Source organism: Asterias amurensis, chromosome 18, assembly GCF_032118995.1.
Source record: "Asterias amurensis chromosome 18, ASM3211899v1".
In the NCBI taxonomy this organism is placed as follows: domain Eukaryota; kingdom Metazoa; phylum Echinodermata; class Asteroidea; order Forcipulatida; family Asteriidae; genus Asterias; species Asterias amurensis.
The window spans coordinates 2,742,043-2,761,430 of NC_092665.1; the positions used below are offsets into that span (position 1 = coordinate 2,742,043).

At 35.3% G+C, this 19,388-nt stretch overlaps 1 long non-coding RNA gene across 1 annotated transcript; it reads left to right on the forward strand.

The window, feature by feature from the left end:
* Positions 1–29: 29 nt before the first annotated feature.
* Positions 30–7,585, forward strand: LOC139950327 (uncharacterized). The gene is made up of 3 exons (XR_011787645.1): positions 30–177; positions 3,350–3,494; positions 4,635–7,585. It is a non-coding gene; the product is annotated as an uncharacterized lncRNA (long non-coding RNA).
* The last annotated feature ends 11,803 nt before the right edge of the window (positions 7,586–19,388 follow it).

Genomic DNA, 19,388 nt, shown 5'->3' on the forward strand with positions numbered 1-19,388 from the left:
AAAATTAACAGTCTGTCATTATTGCGTGGGGAAAACCCCGATGCAGTCAACATGGCGTTGACGACACACGTGGATTATAAACTGATCAACTTCAGACAATGTTTATTGCAAGACCATACGATTTCATAACCATAATGGATGTTCATCAAACCCGGAGTATCAACCTACACCCCCAGGGTAAGTTCCAGTATTCGTACTCAACTGTAAGCTATGTTGTTTGGGGATCAAAGTGTCCTGCATTTCACTTCAGTAAGTATTTGATCAATCAACAACAACAACAACGTCTGCGAAAGGTATCTCGCGAGTGGTTAGTTTACAAACTATAGTGTAGTAGGTAGGGTTATCTTGACCTTATAACACTGTCTAACATGGATTTTATCTGGCATTTTATTTTAGTCCTAGCTAGAAGTAGAACTGTACCGCGAACATCATATTGATTACATCATATCTTAAAAAAAAAACTTGTTTCCCTAGCCCTTCTTCACGTTTTGTGCACACACCACGTACCGCACTACAGTTCTTGTTTTGAAACCGGATCTGCCAAAATTATAGGCTCTGTGTTTCTTGGACTTGTGGTGATCTTGGGGTTGGCCAAGAGTATTTATTCCACACAATCTTTGTAGGAAACAAATCTGCCATTTTAGACCCGCCCCACCCCTTCTTCTTCATATCTCATAATCACCCCTCTTTTTGGCCATTGAGGACCCGCCCCCAAGAATTACCCATTTTACTTCAAATAAATCAATCCCTATGCACCCAACCTTTATGCCATTTTAGACCACCATCGACTGTTTACCCCTTCAACTTATTCCAAATACACCAGACTTTTTGGCCACCCAGGATATGCCCCTATAAGAAGTACCCATTTTATTTAAAATTATAAATCAATCCCAAATGCACCCCACTTTTCTGCAATTCAGGACCCATTTCCAACATTTTACCCAGGCTTTTAGTTCAAATTGGAATAAATCCAATATGCATCCCACTTTTCTGCCATTCAGGACCCACCCCAAACATTTTACCCCTTTTACTTCAAATCAGATTAAATAAAATATGCATCCCAATTTTCTGCCATTCAGGACCCACCCCCATTATTTTACCCCTTTTACTTCAAATTTGAATAAATCCAATGTGCACCCTACGTTTCTGCCATTCAGGACCCACCCCAAACATTTTACCCATTTTACTTAAAATCAGAATAAATCCAATACACACCCCACTTTTCTGCCATTCAGGACCCACCCCCATTATTTTACCCCTTTTACTTCAAATCAAAATGAATCCAATACACACCCCACTTTTCTGCCATTCAGGGCCCACCCCCAACATTTTACCCATTTTACTTCAAATCAAAATAAATCCAATACACACCCCACTTTTCTGCTATTCAGGACCCACCCCCAACAATTGACCCCTTTTACTTCAAATCAGAAAACAAATCCAATACGCACCCCAATTTTCTGCCATTCAGGACCCACCCCCATTGTTTTACCCCTTTTACTTCAAATCTGAATAAATCCAATATGCATCCCACTTTTCTGCCATTCAGAACCCACCCCAAACATTTTACCCATTTTACTTAAAATCAGAATAAATCCAATACACACCCCACTTTTCTGCCATTCAGGACCCACCCCCATTATTTTACCCCTTTTACTTCAAATCAAAATGAATCCAATACACACCCCACTTTTCTGCCATTCAGGACCCACCCCCAACATTTTACCCATTTTACTTCAAATCAAAATAAATCCAATACACACCCCACTTTTCTGCTATTCAGGACCCACCCCCAACATTTGACCCCTTTTACTTCAAATCAGAAAAAAAATCCAATACGCACCCCAATTTGCTGCCATTCAGGACCCACCCCCATTGTTTTACCCCTTTTACTTCAAATCAGAATAAATCCAATATGCACCCACTTTTCTGCTGATCAGGACCCACCTACAACATTTTTCCCATTTTACTTCAAATTAGAACAAATCCAATATGCAGCCCACTCTTTTGCCATTCAGGACCCGCCCAAGACATTATACCCATTTTACTCCAAATCAGAATAAATCCAATATGTACCCCACTTATAGCCGTTCAGGACCCACCCCAACATTTTACCCCTTTTACTTCAAATCAGAATAGATCCACTATGCACCCCACTTTTTTGCCATTCAGGACCCGCCTCAAACATTTTACCCCTTTTACTTCAAATCAGAATAAATCCAATATGCACCCCACTTTTCTGCCATTCAGGACCTGCCCCAAACATTTTACCCCTTTTACTTCAAATCAGAATAAATCCAATATGCACCCCACTTTTCTGCCATTCAGGATCCACCCCCAACATTTTACCCCTTTTACTTCAAATCAGAATAAATCCAATATGTACCCCACTTTTCTGCCATTCAGGACCCACCCCCAACATTTTACCCCTTTTACTTCAAATCAGAATAAATCCAATATGCACCCCACTTTTCTGCCATTCAGGACCCACCCCCAACATTTTACCCATTTTACTTCAAATCAAAATAATTCAATACGCACCCCACTTTTCTGCCAATCAGGACCCACCCTCAACATTTTACCCCTTTTACTTCAAATCAGAATAAATCCAATGCGCACCCGACTTTTCTGCCATTTAGGACCCGCCTCAAACATTTTACCCCACTTTACTTCAAATCACAATAATTCAATACGCACCCCACTTTTCTGCCATTCAGGACCCACCCTCAACATTTTACCCCTTTTACTTCAAATCAGAATAAATCCAATAAGCACCCCTCTTTTCTGCCATTCAGGACCCACCCCAAACATTTTACCCCTTTTACTTCAAATCAGAATAAATCCAATATGCACCCCCATTTTCTGCCAATCAGGACCCACCCCCAACATTTTACCCCTTTTACTTCAAATCAGAATAAATCCAATACGCACCCCACTTTTCTGCCATTCTAGACCAGCCCCACAAATAAGTACCACTTTTTCTTCAAATCTGTATATAAATACTATATGTATCCCACTTTTCTAACATTTCAGGACCCACACCCAACAGTTTACCCCTTTTACTTCATTCCCTACCAAGAAAAACCATTGCAAGAATTACAAGCCATATGATGACATATTATTATTGTGAATTTGTGTTTATTTATTGTTTTCTTGTGGGGGTACATCTAAGGATTTGCCTCATGATTACACTTTGGGGGCAAGGGGCAGCACAAGGCAAAGTTTTTAGTGGAGGGGGGAGGGGCCCGGATTCCTCTCTTCACAGATTGGTGATTTACGTGTAATTTTGTTCACATGCTTGACTAAAATGTAACTCATGGGTTATTGGTTTTATTATTTCTCTTTTTAGAACACTCAAGATTATGATGGAAAGATGCACTCATCTGAAGAGATCTCAAACAGCATCACCAAGAATTTGAATACGTCATCTCCTCACTGCTTCAGGTTACTTCAGTTCAGCTTGGCTACTTTTTTTTCACTGCTAGAATTTAAAGGTGCGTCCAATTGTCTAACTTTTTTCAGTCCCAATAAGTATTAAGATTAACTTGTACTTGAAAGTTAAAGGGAATGTACACGTTTGGTAATTACTCGAATCAAATATTAACTTAAAAACTGACTTGGTAACGAGCATTGGAGAGCTGTGGATAGTATAAAAATGACGCCCTGTTATTGTAACATAGTTTTTGAGTAAGGTAATTTCTCACTAAAATATTAATAGACTTCTAGCTAGATGTCTTTTATTCCTACCTGAAAGCACACAAATGGTCCAACAAGGGTGTTTTTTTCTTTCATTATTTTCTCGCAACTTCGATGACCAATTGAGCCCAAATTTTCACAGGCTTGTTTATGCTTTGATGGGATACACCAAGTGAGAAGACTGGTCTTTGACATACTAATAGTTTCCAGTGCCTTCAACCTTTCATTATTTTCTCGCAACTTCGATGACCAATCGAGCCCAAATTTTCACAGGCTCGTTTATGCTTATGATGGGATACACCAAGTGAGAAGACATGTCTTTGACAATTACCAAACGTGTACAGTGCCTTTAAAGGCACTGGACAAGGTGTGCATGGGCTACGAATAACTGTGTTTCCAGGGGCCAATGCCACCTACTCCTGGGACTGAAATAGTCCATACGGATGTAGCCTTTGCCTTGGGTATCATCCATTATCTGGCTGGTATAGCAGAAAGCACTACCTCCCCAGTTGTACCCAAATTCTCCCCATCGTTTTGCCAAATTTTGTAGTGTGAATTGCTCCCCCCCAGGCTGTACACAAATGATTGTGTGCTTTTCTGTGATGTACTTCTATCAATGCCAGGCTGGCACCAATGTTAATTGCCCATTGTACAATGCCAGATTTGCTCACAACTTGTCTGTTTATCTAGACTCATCTCCAATACTATTACCCCTTCGACTTCAAATCTGTATCAGTGCCAAAGATTCACAAAATTGTTCTGCCGTTCTTGACCCGTCCCCAATATATCACCCTTGGGATGTACGACACTTCTGCCAATCTGTATCCACCATCAATCATCAGCCCCTTCTATGAACTGAATTACACACGTCATACAATATGCAACTGTTGACATATATTTCATGCATTAATTTTGTCCTTTGAATGTTTTGTTTATAGAACACTCAAGATGATGACAAGCCTTGGTATGAAAGATGCGCCAGCTTGACTGACGAGAGCCTGTGAGATGCTGCCTCAAATTTCAAATACGTCATCTTCTCAGCGTCTCAAGCTAATTCAGTTCAACTTTGTGATTCATTCATTACTAAGATGTTAAGGTACGTCTCACTTAGGGAGGTTTATTTATTGTAAAAAGGTCTGTTTACCTGGACTCTTATAAAACCACTCAGACAATCAGTCTTTACTGTTTACAACTGAAACAAAGTTGCTATTTATTCCAAAAGCTATGAACTTAATTCAAAGCAAAAGTGTACTTCGTAAACAGATCTTTACCACGTACAGCCCTATGTGGCTGTTTTTGTTATGAAGTGAAAACTTTATGCTGAATATTGTTGTGTACAGTTTGTAGCTCCTTTGAATCATCAGGCCTGATACTTTGCAGAGACAAGTTACGCAGCAATTGCCTCTGTGCACACGGCCTTGGTCATTGCCTTGGTGCCCATTGAGTATACTAATTCAAATTTCCCTCACTGACTCTGGCATTTTAATGAGAAAAGCTGCCTTGCCCTTACAAGAACGAAGCATCAGGCCTGAAGAATGGGTAATGAAATGCAGAAAACAAAGGGCTACTAGCTACGACTAACATTTTGTACTGAATACCAAAGCAGTGTAGTGAACACTCATGCAACATAGGCTAACATGTACAGTTTTAAAACAGATGTAAGAGTTTGAAACATGTTCTAAATACCTAGTTTGATATTTAATTGTGGTAAATTTGATGTACTTGTATCACACGTGATTATATTTATCTGCAAAACATTGTACGAGCCGAGCAGGGCCTTTGGTTTTAACGGAATCCAAATGTATGGAAACTTAGAGTGAACATCTGCATTTCCATAAAGTTGTTTGCTTAGTACTGAAAGTAAATGTACAGTATCTTGCCACCATTTTATCTTAAAAGCTAGATTCCGCAAATCAATGAGAACCCCAACATAAATAGTTATCATATTTTTTTATGATTCTTTGATATTATTTAACTTGGAAACTTGACAACGCAGATGGTCCTTCTAAGCTTCCATACAATTTTTGCACCATCTTTTGAAGTCTGGCTCCAAGACTCTTAGTCCTTATACAACACTAATTCTTAATGTAGGTGCCAGACTAATGTCTTCACACACTACTACTGGTAGGCCTACAGTATGTATACACTTAGCTAATAAGTTATCAAGTTTATGTGTATAAAGGCCCCAAACTCTTAATATATTATGCCAGCTTCGGAATTCACAGTTATAAGTTGAGCGTACATACTTTGTAATACTTAAAATAAGAAGTTTTAAGGTTAGAAGTCACGAACGTGTGTTCTGTGCAATTAAATTGTTAAACTAGAGAGTTATACATGTAAAGCACATACAACTTACGCTAAGTGATAATTTAGAGTAATTTTAAGCAATTATTTATTAAAACGACCCTTTCCTTAAGTTTGTTTGTCACCAGAATGCCTATTACAATGTAGAATGTTAACAGGATACCCTGGAGTGTACCATGCACTTTTTTAGTGGTGTTTTAAATGTTTTCACTCACTTTTTTGGTAATTTTCAGTGATTTTCATGGTTTTTTTTCCAAAAAAAATTTGATTTCAAAAAAAATTAACGAGCATGCGTTTCAGGCGATTTTAAGAAAATGAAATTTAAAAAAATAAAAATTAGTGGTGATTTTTGTAAGTTTTTACAATTTTGGATTTTCTTTTATGGAAAGTAAAAAAAATTAACGAGCATGCGTTTCAGGCGATTTTAAGAAAACCATTCACCGTTAATTTTTACTTTTTTTTTTTTTTTTTAATTAAAATTAAATAAAATTTAATTAAAAAAAAAATCTCGTCTCCACTTTCCTTCCTGCCCGGTCCACCTCTCCCCCCTCTCTCTCTCTCCGGGTCCACGCCTCCCTCTGGTGTATCTCCGCCGAGTTGCCTCCTCGTCGTGGTCCGGGGTCCGTGGGCGTTCCTCTGGTGTCTCCATGGTGGTGGTGTCCTGGCCGGGGCTCGAACCCGCACAGATGTCTCCAGTGTAGTACTCCGAAGCCGTCTCCTTATCCGCTAGGCCATGGCGTCTTCCGGGTTTGAAAAAAAATTTTTAAGGTGATAAACATTAGAACGAAATTTGATGTGCACATGTATTATATACGTATATACACAGTAGCGATCAGTCTCTTGATCAGTCGTCGAGAGAGCGCCCTCTTGTGGCGATATTAATTAATATGTTGTTAATAGTGCCGTACATAATTAATATTGCCACAAGAGGGCGCTTTCTCAAGAGTATTGTCTTGAATCAAGACTACATATCAACGCCTACTCGGCCACAAGGAAACATAAACTTGTTTGTCGGTTTTTGTTTTAATAAAAAATTTAATACGTTTGTCGTTTTTTTAAATAAAATTTGAATGAGCTAAGATTGCCTGATGTGCACGTTTGTTTCGTTTTATGAAGTAAAATAAATCTTTTTAAACAAATAAATACAGGCTTGACAACAAAATAATGACAATCAGACAAAAATGGGTTTAGATTAATAATGTATCATTTTTATTTATTACACTGACACTAAAAATTATAATTCTTAAATGGTACCATTTTTTTCATTAAGAATCTTTAAAAAAAACAAAAACATCATTTACTTTAAAGATCATCAGTATTAAACTAAACTTAGAATAATTTTGGCAGTTACATCAGTAGGCCCCAAGTATTTAAAAGTATTTGCGCATACCACTTAATTTAAGCCTTTTGATGTGGATGCCTAAACTGGTGACATGGATCTTGAATAACCGTACAATTTCTTAAGTTTTAAACCACATAATTTCACAGTGTCACTACGATGATGCAAGTTTGAAATGGATAACTAAACACTGAATTATTTAATGTTTTGGACTTTTTAAGGATTCAATAAACATGATAAAAGAAACTTTTTAGCGTGTCCTTCAAGTGTGTACTGTCTGCTTTTAACAAAAATCCTGAATGACCGAAGTTTGTGATGATCGTTCTTGGCGTATACATTATCTTCACATATCAGATGGTACTGTCCATGTTTCAATGAGATGTTGCTGTCCATTTAAGAAAAAAAACATTGCTGCCCATGTCGGAATCAAATGTTGCTGTCCATGTAGGAATCAGATGTTGCTGTCCATTTAAGAATCAGATCTTGCTGTCTATGTAAGAAGCAAACCTTGACGTCCATGTCTGAATCAAATATAACTGTCCATACTGAGGAATGAGATGTTGCTGTCCAAAAAGGAATCACATGTCCATCGTAGGTATCAAATGTTGATGTCCATTTAGAAAATCAGAAATTGCTGTCCATGTAAGAGTCAGATGTCCCTTTCACATTATTCTTCCAATCAGGGTAGTTTTGTCACTTTTCAAGTTGGAAATCCATGCTGCATTTGGATTCCAAAAATCCACATGAGATCTGCATTAAAAAAAAAAATGATAAATCAATTTCAAAACAACCCAATAAAATGTTTGAGGCATGGCAAGAACTTTTCTTATCAAACGACCTGAAAAATAAATTGTGTTTCTCATAAAATTTAAACTTAAGAGAGAACTTTTGAAAAATTCTCACAAATTTAAGCGTCTTTATGTTTGAGGCAAAACCAACCATTTTCAAACTTGGTATGATAATTTAATAATTATTATTGGCTTCTTATAAAGCGTGCATATCCATCACTCATCGATGCTCAAGTGGCTACGACATTCAGTTTTTCCTGCAAGAAAGTGGGACTGTGTTTGAATGATGAGATCTACTCCAGGTATAAATGACTTGGGAAAAAAATTGCGTTTCTCATCAATTATGTCAACAAATTTAACCCTAAGAGAGAAATTTTTAAAATATTTCTCATAAATTTAAAGGTCTAATGTTTGGGGTAGAATCAACAGTTTGTCTAACTTTGTATCAAAATGACCTGAAAAATTGTGTTTCTTAAACTATGTCAACAACTTTGAACATGAGAAATTTGTAAAAAAAAAGAAAAAAAAAAATTCTCACAACTAATAGCTCTATGGATCTACTCCAGGTACAAATGACCTGGGGAAAAAATGCGTTTCTCATCAATAATGTTCACAAAATTAACCCTGAGAGAGAATTTTTTTAAATAATTCTCACAAATTTAAAGGTCTAATATTTCAGGCAGGAACAACAATTTGTCTAACTTTGTATCAAATGACCTGAAAAATTGTGTTCCTTAAAACTATGTCAAAAAATTTAAACATGAGAAATTTGTATTAAAAAAAATCAATTCTCACAGTTTTAAAGGTCTTATGTTTGAGGCAAAAAATGGTGTTTCTCGTTAATATGTAAATAATTTAAGAGAAAACTTAAAAACACATTGGACCTTTAATGGAGGTAGGACCAAAAAAAAAATTGCATCCATGCCCCCACAAAGGTTGTGTCTGTCACAAAAAAAAAAGAATTAAAAAAGAGAACTTTTTAAAATTCTAAAAAAAGTGTTTATATAAAAACCTGTAAAACCAACCTTTGGTGTTGAAACATGTATTAGATAAACATATCACAATTCAAGTCACAGCCAAAAATGTATACAAATTTGCTTAGCATTGTGGATAAACGTGGCCTTAAAAAAATGTGTTTCTCAAATTATGAAAAATGTGAACCAAAAATAAATTGTTGATCAGTTGCAAAAACATAATTATTTCAAAAAAGTAAACCAAAACATGTGTTATATCCCACTCTTGAGTCGTGGCAATTTTAATTAAGTTGGCATGAAAATGTCAGAAAAACTCGTAAAATTTAATTCAAAGTTTTTAAAATTTTCCACAAAAAAAAGAAGTTAATTCATAATATAAAATACAAAACATGTGGGACCTCCTTTAAAAACTGTTTGGTCTATGGTTGGTTGGAATCTTTGATTGAAATAGATGCTCAATATGTTGAAAATCTACTGTAAAGTTTAAGCAGAGCCATCTAATCAGTTTAAGTTTTCAGTCAATTCATAAGTATCTATCTGTACACACGTACACCACGTACAATCACCCACCACAGGCCAGAGGGTTGCCGCCGTACAATGGTCAGGTACCACCGGTCAAGAGTGTACGGTGATAAGGGTCGTGTTCTCGTTAAAATCAAAACATGCAAACTACAAACATAAAGTATCAGGAAATGCGTGTTTCTTAATATATCACTCTAAAACATACCTTGATATGTCCGGTCAGCCTCTGATGAACAGCCACATTTACAGTAATCCCATGGATGATCTTGAAGGAGACATTTTGCCTGAGTTTTTAGATGACAAAAATCGACATGATTAACGTCAAAATGTTTGTGTTTACTACATGCCTAAAACTGAGCTACAGAGGGCGCACTCCATAATAATTGTGGCGATGGCACATGTCACACACAGGCCCTTTTTAAAACCAAAATATGGCGGCTTCGGCTTTGGATTAGACTTCATCAGGCTCCGGCCTCTCGTTTAGCCCTATGCAAAACATGAGGAACTGGGGGCCAAGCTAGCCTAAGCCGAATCTTGAGCCAAAGCCATTGATTCGAAAAGGGCCCCATCCAAACTTTTTTCTGAGACTTTTGTAGTTAATTCTTATAGGCAGTTTCAGAAATGAAAGCAAGTATAGAAATTCTCGGTTGGTTTACTATAATAAACTGTGTGGACATATAATAGGCTATTAGTTTCGTTTGAGTTATTATAATAGCTAGTATTGGCATTTTTTATTTTTCCATGAAAGCTGTTTTAAGCAAAACAAAATTATCTGCTTAGCAAGAAACTACATTTAATAAATACAAAAAGTGAGTGGCAACAGTATAAACTCTGTGTGAAACTTTTGCCTGTTACCTGGGCCCAATTTCATAGAACTGCTTTCTTTAGACAGAAACATTAATATGACTGCTTTATCTGCCAAAAAAAATAAATAAATAAAATCAGGATTCGCATAGTGTACAATGACATTGTTAACTGGTAAATTTATTCCGGTATGCACAAAAAAAGGTTGTGGGCCGTGTTTGTGCCCCATAAGATTTGTTGATTTATGAAAATTGGTCCCAGCTTACCGAATTATTGTTTGGGGCCAGTGTTGTCGTCAAGACAAATGGGCCCAGATTCATCGAGCTGCTAAGCACAAACAGAAGCTTCAAAGATGCCAAGTCCAGAGGCCAGCTATGCGTGACATTTTTCAAAGCTCAACCCCCCCCCCCGAAAAAAATTTGCCAGTTTTAGAAGGCCTTTCGAAATCGCCGCCAAATTTCTTTTTTTTTAATAAAAAAAAAAATCAGAAATTGAATTGTGGACAAAAAAGTGTGCCAAAATGCATCAAAAAACTCTTCAGAGTAATTAAAACTAAAATGAGGTACACAGAATATGTTGATGGTTAATGACTACACAACCATACACAAGTCAATTGGAAGCTACACAACCATACACAAGTCAATGGGAAACTACACAACCATACACAAGTCAATGGGAAACTACACAACCATACACAAGTCAATGGGACACTTTACAACCATACACAAGTCAATGTAACACTTCACAACCATACACAAGTCAATGGAAAACTACACAACCATACACAAGTCAATGGGACACTTTACAACCATACACAAGTCAATGTAACACTTCACAACCATACACATGTCAATGGGAAACTACACAACCATACACATGTCAATGGGAAACTACACAACCATACACATGTCAATGGGAAACTACACAACCATACACAAGTCAATGGACACTTAACAACCATACACAAGTCAATGGGAAACTACACAACCATACACAAGTCAATGGAAAACTACACAACCATACACAAGTCAATGGGACACTTTACAACCATACACAAGTCAATGTAACACTTCACAACCATACACATGTCAATGGGAAACTACACAACCATACACATGTCAATGGGAACCTACACAACCATACACATGTCAATGGGAAACTACACAACCATACACAAGTCAATGGACACTTAACAACCATACACAAGTCAATGGGAAACTACACAACCATACACAAGTCAATGGAAAACTACACAACCATACACAAGTCAATGGGAAACTTCACAACCATACACAAGTCAATGGGAAACTACACAACCATACACAAGTCAATGGGAATATACACAACCATACACAGTTCCAGAGATGCCAAGTCCAGAGGCCAGCTATGCGTGAGATTTTTCAAAGCTGAATCCCCCCCCCCCCCGAAAAAATTGCCAGTTTTAGAAGGCCTTTCGAAATCGCCGCCCAACTTGTTTTTTATTTTTCATTTTTTTTATAAAAAGAAAAATCAGAAATTTAATTGTGGACAAAAAAGTGTTCCAAAATGCATAAAAAACCTCTTCAGAATAATTAAAACTAACATGAGGTACACAGAACATGTTGATGGTTAATGTGGAGGTACGATTGTGTCAGATTATTTCCTTCAAAAAAAAAAAATTTTCACTAAAAATGATGTCCAAAATACTCCGCTCACTTCCTCTGTGAGACAGAGCCCAAATGCGTGAGTCTCACGCCTAATGCGTGAGACTTGGTAGGTCTGTAGCTTAGCACAATGACTTGCTTAACAAGACTAAGCTTTACCAGCCTAACCATTATTTATATTTATGTACATTGTGACTAGCCTGCAAAATGATCTGGGGCCAATTTCGTAGAGCTGCTCAAGCAAAAAATTTGCTTAAGCATGAAAATAGCTCGCTTATTTTACACATATTACTGGCCAAAATTTCCTGCCATATACATTGCTTATGACTAGTATTAAGCTGTTGTTTACTTAGCATTACAATTGAGTGGAGTCTTGGCCGGTAATCTGATTTTACTAAGCAATGAATTTTTTGCTTAAGCAAATTTTTTTGCTTAAGCAGCTCTATGAAATTGGGCCCAGCTCATTATGCCCTGCTTAAAGGGACACGTTGCCTTGGATCGATCGAGCCATGGTCCATGAAAAGCGTTTACAACGATTAATATAAACAACTAAGGTAAATTTAGAAAGATGTTTTACTAAAATATGCTTCGAAACTGCATGGTTTTCCTTGAACTAACATGGCACGCAAAATTACTGTAGCCCACAAGTTTTTGACTCAGTAAAATCGCAGACCGTGTTAATTCGCACCGAGCAAAAAGGAAAACACGCTAGTTCGAAGCCTATAGTTGCTTTGTGTGGATCATTATATTATTCTACTTTTAAAACATCTTTCTAACCAAAATAGTGCATTTCATAGTGAAGCAGTTTCAATTCGCTTTTAACTCGACCGATCCAAGGCAACGTGTCCATTTAAGCAATTAACTCTGTATAAATTTAGCCCGGTACACCTGAGACCTACTCTCTAAATGTAAAAGAGTGACAAGCACTACTCTTTACATCGAGCTGTCCTTCATGGCTCTTCAAAAAGAGTGGTGGTTATTTCGCTCTTTTAGAATGGGGTTTCACTCCAGGACAGAGTGACCAATCACTCAAAAAGATGCAAACTTCAATCTAAAAGAGTGGAAGACCGCTCAAAAAAGAGTTGTCCTTCATAATAACTCTTTAAAAAGTGCTTTTCACTCTTTTACATTTAGAGAGAAGACAAGGTCGAACCAAACCCAAGACTAAGACCAACTAAAAGGTACATGATTGTATTATATTCAAGATAATGATGCGCAAAATGGCAACATTAGGCCACATAAAAATTTGTTTTTGGATCATCCCTTTTTTGCGGATGGGGAAGTGAGTTTTTTTTTAAGTTTTGTTGACATGCCAAAGTATGAAATCAATAAAGAAATCATCACAATCACTATAAAACAGAGGTTTTGTGTGTTGTTGATGTTTTCAATAGTTTAACTCCTAGATGACATTTTCTGTAAACTTTTTGAAACAACTATTAGCACTCAGTGTAGCCCAAGTAAATATTTGAAGAATTGTTCTAGATTTGCTAACATGAATAAAAACCTTCTTTAAACATCTTTTCAAACCTGTACATTTTGAAAAAAAAATATTAACTGACAAATCTTGGCAGTAAAAGTATGAAGAGATATCCAGACATGAGAAAAAAAAGAAAAAAATGGGGTCGGGGGTTTTGAACGTCGGGCGGGGACGATCAACAATCTTTTTTTGTGTGGCCTTATCTGGGTGACTAAAAGTGAAGTGTGCTTCACTACCTATAGTATAAGGTTTATTTCGGAATGCATTGGCCCACCCGGCCGAAGTAACTTGATGTGTCTTTTGCAGCATGTGATTTTGCCATCACATAGCGGGGGGGGGGGGGGGGGGGGGCAATATCATAGAGCTGCTTAAGAAAGAAATAAGTATTGCTTATCAATTGTCTGCTAAGCAACGAGGAGCACGATACCATTATAACCCTTTGACATGTTATTTTGGATGGTAACTCTTTTCATGTAACCATAATTACTTTGTGCTAAGCTACTTTGTGTGCTCAAGCAGCTCTATGCAAGTGGACCCAGGCTTTAAAGACACAGACACCTTTAGTAATAATTGTAAAAATCGGTTTTCTAACTTGGTTTATGATCTCAACATTTTATTATGTATAAAACCACAGACCTGTGGAAATTTGGGCTCTTCCAAATTAGAGAAGACACCCTAGTCACGCAAGTTGTGTGCTTTCATACGCCTTGAATTCGAGACCTCAGCTGAGGCATCTTATTCAATTCAAATAATTTATTTGAGTACCTTTTTCTCACTCAAACACGTTACTTCAAAGGGAGCCGTTTCTCACAAGGTTTTATACTATCAACTATCCATTGCTCGTTACCAAGTAAATTTTTATGCTAACAATTATTTTGTGTAATTACCATTAGTGTCCAGTGCCTTTAAGCTACTAATTAGCGTAACAAAACGAAGCTCTCATTTGGACAATCGTCATTGCACGGTTTTATTGTTTATAATGACAGAGTACCCCTGTAACAAATTTGACACCCGAGACACTTCTTAATGATAGATGCTTACATTTTTTATTAAAAAAGCATGTTTTTTCTTTAAACACACAAATGTAAATAAATACAATCTATCTAATTGAATTTAATAATATTAAGATTTGATCCCGTTGTGCAACATGAAATATTCAAGCATAAAAAATAATCTTCAATCTCATATTCACGGGTGAGAGTCATTACTGACAAAAGGTCTAAAACTCGGATCCCGAACTAAAAAGTGATGAAATGACGGTATTTCCACCTTGTGGTACAAAAGCTTTTGGGTCCAAAGCAACTATACAGAGATGCAATTAAACTATTGTTTTCTGACAATAAACCCAGCATTGCTTTGTATAACCAGGCAGTCTTTAAAAACTCTTAAATCACCCGAAAGTCTCTGAAATTTCTTATCCCTGTATATAGGCCTACAGAACTTGCACGAAGTTTCGCCAAACTAAATAATAAAGATGAGAAAATTTGCTTGGCTTCATTATAATGAGAACTGGTAGAAGTTTATGCGTCATATTTTAGGAAAACAATTGGCTGTGATGCGACTTATCTAACTCAAACTCAATTTTTCTCAAAAACCATAGTTCTCCAATAAATAATTATTCTCAAAAGAAAATACAGCCCACTGCTCCATATTAATTTATTAAGTATATCTGAACGGTGTTTTGGGAGTTTTTGAAAGGTATGCCTATGAGGCAGTTTACAAGTATACGTAATATCTTTAAAAAACATATTATGTAAATGTAAGTCTCCATGACAATAGCCCTTTTCGAAACGACGGCTTCGGCGTTGGATTCGGCTCATCAGGCTAGCTTGGCCCTGCCGGTTGTTTAGACAGTGCGCGTGCTTTGGGTATACGCGCTCGGGGTTTCAGACGAGAGAAAAGAGCCATAAGCCGAATCCAAAGCCGAAGCAATGATTTCGAAAAGGGCCTATGATCCAACTCGAATGCCAGTTCGTCGATGTACTGTCCAGTAGCATCCTAGAAAACAAAACGAGAGAAGACAGCACTTAGTTTATAATACAAACAAAATGGGCAACGTATAAAGCATTAGACAAAAGCGAACATTACGAATAGAGCCTCTGCCAACAAAGGACTAGATAGCTCAGATGTTAAAAAGTATCGACACGTTAATCCCAAGGTCATTAAATCAAATCCCACTGTTTTTAATTTTTCTTTGTTTAACCCCGAATCATTTGAAAATGTGCCCAGTCAGTTTCCCTTTTGGTTTATATTAAATACGTTGAAAAACACACAGACTTGCACCCCCCCCCCCCCCCCCCAAAGAGGGACAGCTTGCGTTTGTATACCTACGGTTCTGAAATGAGTAGAGTAGATGGCCTATATATAGCTTTCGATCCAAACCGGACCTTCTCCGGAAACGTACACAATGTTATTTCAAACAAGTACATATACATTTAAAGTGAAAGAGAGAGAAACCTGCAAAAAAAAATAATAAGTTATTTACAAACCTGTAAAGAGAAACATAAAGCCTGCAAAAATAATTCTTAGTTATTTACAAACCTGAAAAGCGAAAGAAACCGGGAAAAAAATTGTAGGTTATTTACAAATCTGTAAAGAGAAACATAAAGCCTGCAAAATAAACATTTAGTTATTTACAAACCTGAAAAGCGAAAGAAACCGGGAAAAAATTGTAAGTTATTTACAAATCTGTAAAGAGATAAAAAGTCTGCAAAAAAGATTATAGGTTATTTACAAACCTGTAAAGAGAAACATAAAGCCTGCAAAAGAAATATTTAATTATTTACAAACCTGAAAAGCGAAAGAAACCGGGAAAAAAATTGTAAGTTATTTACAAATCTGTAGAGATAAAAAGCCTGCAAAAAAAATTATAAGTTATTTACAAATCTGAAAGAGAAAGAAACTTGCCAAAAAGAAATTGTAAGTTACTTACAAATCTGTAAAGAGATAAAAAGTCTGCAAAAAAGATTATAGGTTATTTACAAACCTGTAAAGAGAAACATAAAGCCTGCAAAAGAAATATTTAATTATTTACAAACCTGAAAAGCGAAAGAAACCGGGAAAAAAATTGTAAGTTACTTACAAATCTGTAAAGAGAAACATAAAGCCTGCAAAAAAAACCATTTAGTTATTTACAAACCTGAAAAGCGAAACAAACCGGGAAAAAATTGTAAGTTATTTACAAATCTGTAAAGAGATAAAAAGTCTGCAAAAAAGATTATAGGTTATTTACAAACCTGTAAAGAGAAACATAAAGCCTGCAAAAAAAAAATTTAATTATTTACAAACCTGAAAAGCGAAAGAAACCGGGAAAAAAATTGGAAGTTATTTACAAATCTGTAGAGATAAAAAGCCTGCAAAAAAAATTATAAGTTATTTACAAATCTGAAAGAGAAAGAAACTTGCCAAAAAGAAATTGTAAGTTACTTACAAATCTGTAAAGAGATAAAAAGTCTGCAAAAAAGATTATAGGTTATTTACAAACCTGTAAAGAGAAACATAAAGCCTGCAAAAGAAATATTTAATTATTTACAAACCTGAAAAGCGAAAGAAACCGGGAAAAAAATTGTAAGTTACTTACAAATCTGTAAAGAGAAACATAAAGCCTGCAAAAAAAAACATTTAGTTATTTACAAACCTGAAAAGCGAAAGAAACCGGGAAAAAATTGTAAGTTATTTACAAATCTGTAAAGAGATAAAAAGTCTGCAAAAAAGATTATAGGTTATTTACAAACCTGTAAAGAGAAACATAAAGCCTGCAAAAAAAATTTAATTATTTACAAACCTGAAAAGCGAAAGAAACCGGGAAAAAAATTGGAAGTTATTTACAAATCTGTAAAGAGAAACATAAAGCCTGCAAAAAAAATATTTAGTTATTTACAAACCTGAAAAGCGAAAGAAACCGGGAAAAAATTGGAAGTTATTTACAAATCTGAAAAGAGATAAAAAGCCTGCAAAAAAAATTCTTAGTTATTTACAAACCTGAAAAGCGAAAGAAACCGGGAAAAAAATTGTAAGTTATTTACAAATCTGTAAAGAGAAACATAAAGCCTGCAAAAAAAATATTTAGTTATTTACAAACCTGAAAAGCGAAAGAAACCGGGAAAAAATTGTAAGTTATTTACTCATCTGTAAAGAGAAACATAAAGCCTGCAAAAAAAATATTTAGTTATTTACAAACCTGAAAAGCGAAAGAAACCGGGAAAAAATTGTAAGTTATTTACAAATCTGTAAAGAGAAACATAAAGCCTGCAAAAAAAATATTTAGTTATTTACAAACCTGAAAAGCGAAAGAAAGCGGGAAAAAAATTGTAAGTTATTTACAAATCTGTAAAGAGAAACATAAAGCCTGCAAAAAAAATATTTAGTTATTTACAAACCTGAAAAGCGAAAGAAACCGGGGAAAAAAAATTGGAAGTTATTTACAAATCTGTAAAGAGAAAGAAACCTGCAAAAAAATAATAAGTTATTAACAAACCTGTAAAGAAAAAGATATAGCCTGCAAAAAAAAGAATTTAGTTATTTACAAACCTGAAAAGCGAAAAAACCGGGAAAAAATTGTAAGTTATTTACAAATCTGTAAAGAGAAACATAAAGCCTGCAAAAAAAATATTTAGTTATTTACAAACCTGAAAAGCGAAAGAAACCGGGAAAAAAATTGTAAGTTATTTACAAATCTGTAAAGAGAAACATAAAGCCTGCAAAAAAAATATTTAGTTATTTACAAACCTGAAAAGCGAAAGAAACCGGGGAAAAAAAATTGGAAGTTATTTACAAATCTGTAAAGAGAAAGAAACCTGCAAAAAAATAATAAGTTATTAACAAACCTGTAAAGAGAAAGATAAAGCCTGCAAAAAAAAAATTTAGTTATTTACAAACCTGAAAAGCGAAAGAAACCGGGAAAAAATTGTAAGTTATTTACAAATCTGTAAAGAGAAACATAAAGCCTGCAAAAAAAATATTTAGTTATTTACAAACCTGAAAAGCGAAAGAAACCGGGGAAAAAACTGTAAGTTATTTACAAATCTGTAAAGAGAAACATAAAGCCTGCAAAAAAAATATTTAGTTATTTACAAACCTGAAAAGCGAAAGAAACCGGGAAAAAATTGGAAGTTATTTACAAATCTAAAAAGAGATAAAAAGCCTGCAAAAAAAATTCTTAGTTATTTACAAACCTGAAAAGCGAAAGAAACCGGGAAAAAAATTGTAAGTTATTTACAAATCTGTAAAGAGAAACATAAGCTGCAAAAAAAATATTTAGTTATTTACAAACCTGAAAAGCGAAAGAAACCGGGAAAAAATTGTAAGTTATTTACAAATCTGTAAAGAGAAACATAAAGCCTGCAAAAAAAATATTTAGTTATTTACAAACCTGAAAAGCGAAAGAAACCGGGAAAAAAACTGTAAGTTATTTACAAATCTGTAAAGAGAAACATAAAGCCTGCAAAAAAAATATTTAGTTATTTACAAACCTGAAAAGCGAAAGAAACCGGGAAAAAATTGTAAGTTATTTACAAATCTGTAAAGAGAAACATAAAGCCTGCAAAAAAATATTTAGTTATTTACAAACCTGAAAAGCGAAAGAAACCGGGAAAAAATTGTAAGTTATTTACAAATCTGTAAAGAGAAACATAAAGCCTGCAAAAAAAATATTTAGTTATTTACAAACCTGAAAAGCGAAAGAAACCGGGGAAAAAATTGTAAGTTATTTACAAATCTGTAAAGAGAAAGAAACCTGCAAAAAAATAATAAGTTATTAACAAACCTGTAAAGAGAAAGATAAAGCCTGCAAAAAAAAATATTTAGTTATTTACAAACCTGAAAAGCGAAAGAAACCGGGAA